Source organism: Triticum aestivum, chromosome 6A (genome assembly GCF_018294505.1).
Source record: "Triticum aestivum cultivar Chinese Spring chromosome 6A, IWGSC CS RefSeq v2.1, whole genome shotgun sequence".
NCBI classification, from domain to species: domain Eukaryota; kingdom Viridiplantae; phylum Streptophyta; class Magnoliopsida; order Poales; family Poaceae; genus Triticum; species Triticum aestivum.
Window position 1 is genome coordinate 437,034,458 of NC_057809.1, and position 7,918 is coordinate 437,042,375.

Here is a 7,918-nt window from a genome sequence, read left to right on the forward strand (position 1 = left end):
TTTAGTGCTAGATACATCCGTATCTAGACAAATCTAAGACAACTAATTCGGAACGGAGGGAGTAGTACCAACGAAATGATCTATGTGTGGCCCACAATTTAAAACTCACCGAGCCGCACCGATAGAATCCCCCTCGCTTCTCGCCGGGGCCAGTTTGATCCGTCCGCCTCCATGCCTGCTCCAGTCTCCATGACGACCTAGGTGTTTCTTCTCTCCTCGATCGACCGCGGACGGTTCTCCTAACCTTCTTCTCAGCCACCTTCCTCTCGTCTCCTCGTCGGTTGGAGCCGCGCGCACTCGCCGCCGACGCCTACACGCCGCGCGCCCTGCCCTCGCCGTACGCCTTGGGTTAGGTATGTCCCCTTCTCAATTCTCAGTTATGCCCTTGTTTTTTTTTTGGCTGAGAGTTGAGATATCTGGTAATTTAGACGTCGACTCCATCGATTAACCCTTACAAATCTTGACGCATTATGAATTCCTTGTTCAACAGACTAGGCAGTTCTTTTTTAAATTGTCTATTTTGAGAGTTGGCTAGCTCTTGTGTTTTGCTGACGCTCAGCCACGTATGCAGATCATGGAGGGCCAGCCCATGGTGAGCTATTCGGCAGGATCAGTGAACTCTGTTGTCTACAAGCTCACCAAGCTAAAGGATTGCTCCCTTGTAATTGAAGGGTTACAAAAGGATCTTATGATTCTTTTGGAGAGTTTCAGCCAAGTGGTTGTGTTGCCAAGTAAGATGAATTGGCAAGTCCAAGTGTGGATGAAAATTGTGAGGGAGTTGGTCTTCGACATCGAGGACTGGATCGATCAGATGCCGGCGATGCCAAACACAGGGGGCAAACTAGTGGATTTAGAAGATGAAGTGAAAAGATTCAAGGCCCGGATCGAGCACGAGTGTGAGCTCTGTGAAAGATACGGTCTTCGTTATTGAAGTGTCGTCTGAACTTCGTGATCCTGCTTCTTTACCCGGCCACACCCAAGTTACAGTTGCTTCACATATACTTTTCGAGGAGAAAACTGCCCTTGTCGGGATGGAAGTTCCAATGGATGAGCTTGTCAAGCATCTCACTGGTGAGCATGAGAAGCGGCGGAAGGTGGTTTCCATCCTCGGGGTGGAAGGCCTTGGTAAGACTACTCTTGCCAAGGAGGTTTATTCAAAGATTCAAGGGAACTTTGAGTGCCGAGCTTTTGTTACTCTTGGCCGGAGACCATCCATTAGGGAGACTGTGCAGGAAATACTTTGTCAAGTAAACCCCTCTGCAGAAAAGAAAATAAACCTGAAGATTGATCCTAGGCATGGAAGGGGCGCAGCCCCGGATCTGAAAAAACTCCTCACTGAGCTTTGGAAGTACCTCGCCACAAAGAGGTACTGCCTTGCAGTTTAATTACCTCTTCCTTATCTAGGTTTCTTGACTTGACGTAGGAAGTTGAAATTTCGGGAAATAAACCATGTACCCAGCCCAGAATGCATCTTGAGGAAAGCACTCGTAATGGTAGATATGTTTTGTTCAACGTAGTATGTACTTCTTAGGCATCTGAACTTTTATATATTAAACTTCATTTGGGAAGAGAATCAACTAGTTAGAGGGGTGGTTGTACACCCAGCCTACCAAGGATCGAATTCCAGGTGGCAATACTTGGGTGTTCTTTTGTTACAAAGTAGTCAAATTCACTTAGATCTTCTCATCTTAGGTTGTGCTTGGTTTTTGTCCAAGGCTGCCATACCAAAAGATTGATTATCCAAACTTTGGTAAAGGCTTTTCTTCCCTATGGATTGGCCAACATTGGCTAAAAGAATGAACTAGAGTTGGCAAAAGAGCATTGCCATGCCAAAAATTTGGCCCTCGGTCCACCCGAAGATTTAGGTTCTTTTTTATTAATGTATCTACACTGCTTTTTTGGTCAAATCAACAGCACATGTCTGATGCTGATATCTTTTTAGGTGGCACACCCGAATGTCCCTGGCTCTAGTATGACCTCATCTAAAAAAAGATCAATGTTTTGATCATGGTCGAAAGCCGAAAAATTGACAGGGTACACTTTGGCCACAAACCAAATATACCCTTAATCCAATATTTGACAACCCTCTCATTTTCTTCGTAGTAGGAAAATTGTTTTTTTTTTTGAGGAGAAATTTCTCGACATCAGCCAATAGATGGTGTATGCTTTCTGTTTCATGGTTATCGTGGAAGTTTCTAAGGGAATCTGCAATAGAAATTGATACATGCTTACATAAATCAGTTTCATGTAAAAAAAAGTTACATAAATCAATTTGAAAACCAAAACGGTAACTGGTAGCTGCTCGGTCGGTGTTGAGTAGCGATTAAACAGTGAATCGTCCGATATTTGTAACTTTGCGAATTTCTATGTATGTGAAGTTGGATATTTATATTTGAATTTTTCGCACCGTCCGTCATATCTTACTTTTTGAATTGTCATAGTAGCTTATACTGATTTGTCATTTAATATGTCAGGTATTTCATCTTAGTGGATGGCTTATGGAGCACACAGGCTTGGAAAATTATCAATTCTGCTTTGCCCAACGAGAATAATGGAAGCAGGGTATTGACAACAACATGCATCAGTGCTGTTGCTCAACGTTGTTCTGTACATCCCATGGATATCTATCGGATTGAGCCACTTAACGAGGAGATGTCTGCAAGATTATACCTGAAATTAATTCGGCAAAAAGAATGGCCGGCTGATCATGCTGAAGTAACCAAAAACATGTTTAAAATGTGTGGTGGCATGCCATTGGCCCTAGTTCTTGCAGCTGGCTTATTAGCAGCAAAATGCAAACAACTACCAGAGCCCGAGATATCTGTTGTCTCATCAGTGGAGCAATATTCCAAATCAGATGGGATTATGAAGACACTGCAGATGAGTTATGATGCTTTGTCTTTGCCTCTGAGGTCTTGCTTGTTGTACCTGAGTGTCTTTCGAGGAGGTTGCACCATCAAGAAGGACCGTCTGATACGATTATGGATTGCTGAAAGACTTATCCCTCGAAAAGATGATGAAAGAAGAGCTCAAGAAATAAGAGGTGATGGAGGAGAAGAAACGAGAGTTGAAGGAGGTGAAATCATAGGATATGAAGAAAATGGAGGTAAAGAAACAGGAGACGAAAAAAGCTTGTGGGAGACAGGGCAGCTCTACTTCAAAGAGCTTATCATCAGGAGACTGATTCAACCTGTGTTCAACTACAATGATGACCAGCCAGTGAGTTGCACCGTTCATGGTGTGATTCTTGATTTCATCAATTCTTTGTCGAGCAAAGGTAACTTTGTTACAGTTGGTGGTGCTCATTTGAGCACAGACATGGTTCGGCGATTCTCGCTAGACTGCTTTAACAACAATGACGAAGACAGAGATGCCACCTTGGCGTCATTTGCTATGCACTTATCTAGAGTGCGATCTATGATTGTTTTGGGTGATATTGAAGGGATAGCTGGTCGTTCGGCCCTCACATTATCTGGAAAAATCGATGGGACTCCTGTTCTTCCATCCTTCAAACTTTTAAGAGTACTTGATCTGGAAGGTACTTATCATTTGAGAAGCCGCCATCTTCAAGGCATCGGGGGATTGGTTCTGCTGAGATACCTGGGGGCTGCAGAGACTGCAATCGATTCTTTACCAGAGGAAATCGGAGAACTAGGGCAGCTGGAGACCCTGAATTTGAGGAAGACAAAAATGCTGAGCACTTTGCCTACTTCTATAGCTAAGCAGAAAATGTTGGCACATCTGCTAATTGACGGCACCGTCAAACTGCCTAGCGAAATCCTGAAAATGCAAGGATTAGAAGAAGTATCAACTGTTGGTGTCTACAGTAGCAGGTCAATTGATTCAGTGGCAGAGCTCTTGAGGAAGTCGGAGCGGCTGAGGGTCCTTGGCATAAGATTGGATGGGTCACACTTATCTAATGATAACGGGAGTGTCAGGACTTTCCTCATGGAGGTTACAAGGTCTAATAAGCTTACTTGCCTATCACTTGATTGCCTCAATTTTGGTTTGCTTGACATACCGCTGGAGTTCCCTCCATCTGATCAGCTCTGAAGATTTCAGCTGAAAATCTCGGTTCCAGTCCTCGGACGGACTGCACACAGGATGGCCTCTCTTGTCAGCGTTACCCACTTGGATATTGAAATTGTTCGATTAGAAGATGAAGCTGTCCGTGCCCTGGGAGGTTTGCCTCATCTAGTCCTTCTCAAGTTAGTTTCTTCAGGTGGCATAAGATTCAGCTCACAACTCAAATGGAACCCAGAAGGCAGGTGCAAAGTCGGCGTGGACCAGGGCTTTAAGTGTGTGAAAGTATTATCGCTCATATGCCGATCTGGTGGGACGGAGCTGGAGTTCACACCAGGAGCCATGAAGGAGCTACAGAGGCTGACGCTCGACTTCAGCGCACGGGAAGCACTGTGTATCTATGGAAATTTCAGTTTTGGCATCGAGCATCTCTCTTCCCTCACACGAGTCCATGCCATGATTAGCTGCAAATGTGCTGTAGCTTCGGAGGTGAATACTGTGAAGGATGCGATACGAGAACAAGCAGGTAACTTGTCTAGCAAACCCACGATCGAATTTACCACAATAAATGAACACATGATAATTCCTGATCACAAAGCAAAGACAGCAGCAGTTTCCCCTAAAATTTGGTTAAACGGGTGTATCAACTTCAGACAAACTGCCTAGCATCGTAAGAGGTCAGGATGGAGTCAATTTTAATCACATGTGGCTGAAGCACTCATGCAGAACAGGACACGCGACTTCGTCTTCTTCTCTAGTACTCCCTCCGTTCCGAATTACTTGTCGCGGGTATGGGTATATCTAGATGTATTTTAGTTCTAGATATATCCATTTATATGACGAGTAATTTGAAACAGAGGGAGTAGTACTAAGTAAAATCTTTTACGTGTTGTAACCCGCAAGTGTAGTGGTATGTACTTTTTTTTCAAAAAGGAGGACTTCCCCTGCGTCTGCATCAAAATGATGCATGAAGCCATTTTATTGATGTGAAGTTCCAAAACAAAGTCTCAAGTTCCAAAAAGCTCACAAAAAGAGCATGAAACAAATCAGTAAAAAGAGAACTGCCACAGCCGGTGAAAAATAAGCCAAGATGACTAAATACCTATCCTATTCGCCATCCAAGCCGGTTGTAGATAACCCGTACTGCCATCTTTCACCGGTTGCACCCAATATCTAAAAGCTCCCTGGAGTCCGCATGCTTAAGTAACGACCACGTACGGATCCAAGCAGTGGCTCTGTGTATCTTGTTAAAGATAATGTCATTTCTGTAGTTCAATATAGCCCAAAATAATGCGCATATCCCTATCCGAATATGTCCCACAATATATGATTCCACTTCGGTTAGCCACGTCCCAAATAACGTGTCTATACTAATCGGAGGACTAACATTAAAGGCTATATATATCGTGCGCAGAGTTGTTTCGTGAGAGGACAATGCCACAAAAACAACATCGTGAACTACCCACCCATCTTCTTTTTACCAATTTATCCTTGGTTAAAATCACTTCCTTGTGGACAAACCACATGAAGATTTTGATTCTTAGCGGAACTCTAACCTTCCAAATGTGAACGGATCTCCTTATTGGCCCAGAGTTAATTAAGTCCAAGTACATAGATTTCACTGTGAAACTACCGTTCCTAGATAATTTCCAGTGGATGGCATCTGGCTGGTCCGAGAGTTGAACGTCCATCAACCTACACACCAGATGTAAACGTTCCCCCACTAAAGCCCTCCTGAACTGAATGTTTAGTGGAACCGACTGTAATGCCGTAGCAACATAAGCCTCCTTACGGTGTACAATATTAGAGAGAGAGGGATATTGTAAGGCTAAAGGCGTCTCCCCTAGCCATGTATCTTCCTAAAATCTAGTACCGATGACATTCCCAATGTTAAACTTGACTCTCTGAAAAAAGTTTCTTTCGTCCTCATTAACCCCTTCCAGAAAGGCGAGTCATTAGGTCTTACAGTAACTTGGACCAATGTCTTAGATCATAGTTATTTATTACGCAAAATTTGTACCTATGTACCTTCATTCTCAACAGACAACCTAAATAGCCATTTGCTAAGTAGGCATCTATTTTAACCTCTAAGTTCTCGGCCCCTAACCCGCCTTGGTCCTTGGGTCTGCAGATTATATCCCATCTAGTCAATCTGTATCTCGTTTTCACTTCATCACTTTGCCAGAAAAAACGAGATCAATAGAAATCTAATCTTTTGCGTACCCCTACCGGTACTTCAAAAAAAAGATAGTAGGGACATCGGCATACTAGTTAGAACCGAGCTTATGAGCACTAGCCGGCCCCCATAAGACATAGCTTGCCCTTCCAACAGCTTAGTTTTCTCTGAAATCGGTCTTCAAGTCCACTCCTTATTCGATAATTTCTGATGATGAATTGGTATCCCTACGTACGAGAACGGTAAGGATCCCATTTCCCATCCAAACAATTGTCTATACACATCTTGTTCCTCTTTGGCCCTCCCAAAACAGAACAATTCACTTTTGTTAAAATTAATTTTCCGTCCCGACAATTGTTCCAAAAGGCAAAGAACTTGTAAGTGCATCTAGTGCCACCCCTAGTTGGTTTTGGAGTATTGGCGACAAACGTGGTTGAGGGACTAATGTGTTTGTGAGATTCACAAGAGAACACAGGTAGAAGTCCCTCACTGGTTCGGTTTACCTATCAGAGATGACTGAGGGAGTCCTGGATTAGGGGGTCCTCGGGTGTCCGGTCTATTCGATATGGGCCAGGCTGATGGGCTGTGAAGACAAAGCGGAAGATTATCTCCCGTGTCCGGGTAGGACTCCTATGTGTGTGAACGGCAAGTTTGGTGTCCGGGTGTACTATTTCTTTCCTCTGCAAACCGACTCTGTACAACCCTATGCCCCTCAAGTGTGTGTATAAACCGGAGGGTTTTAGTCCGTAGAGGCCATCAGAATAATCATAGGCTAGACCGCTAGGGTTTGGCTATTACGATTTCGAGGTATATCAACTCTTGTAACCCCTATACTCATCGAATACGATCAAGAAGGACATAGGGTTTTACCTCCTTTGAGAGGGCCCGAACCTGGGTAAACGATGTGTCCCCATTGTCCCTTGTTAGCATTGATCCTTAGACTCACAGCTTGGGCCCCTACCCGAGATCTGCCGGTATTGACACCGACAGTGGTGCTTTCATTGAGAGCTCCGCTGTGTAGTCACGAAAAGCGATCTATGGCTCGCCTTGTCATCAACGACGATATCACCTATGGAAGGAGCCTAACTTTAGGACATGTCCTCTAGATCGGCGGTTTCACCATGGGTGCCCGCATGGCCATCAAGCCGACAACGTCCCCCGTGATCGCCAAACACCACCCCTGCATTAGTCTCGAATACTCCGAAAAGATGGATCCGATGGACACCTCGTCCTTAAACGAGCTGCTAGATTGCATTGCCTCCCTGGGGCTTTCAGCGGCCTATGATCGGATCAGGCTTAAACCTGACCAGAGGGAAATCAATCTCTCGCCGATCACCCACCTGGTAGTGATCGTCGGGGAACAAGCCGAAAACGCTTCTTCTCCTGAATTAAAAACCATCCATGTTCGGACCTCTGAATCCCTTGAGTCGGATACCCTTCCTTTGGGTGGCACACCGCACCCCCCGAACTCAGGGTCGGATTTACATTCCGGGGAGCACTTGGATCTTCCCGGACCCGAACTGGTGACCTCGTAGATTTTACAAGCTTCGGACACAATTTTGGGCCGGGATTCGAGTTTTAGCCCACCCACCCACCACAATCAATGCTCTCCAAGTAATTTAGGCCCTCCAAACATATATGACATGATGTATGTACGGAAACAGCCTCGGGAAATGGTCCATCACTTTTGGGCCAGGTTCCTACTTGTCAAAAACAAGA

The 7,918-nt window shown here is 44.7% G+C and overlaps 1 pseudogene; it reads left to right on the forward strand.

The window, feature by feature from the left end:
- Window positions 1-565: 565 nt before the first annotated feature.
- On the forward strand, window positions 566-4,946 carry LOC123130699 (disease resistance protein RGA5-like; annotated as a pseudogene).
- Window positions 4,947-7,918: the final 2,972 nt, after the last annotated feature.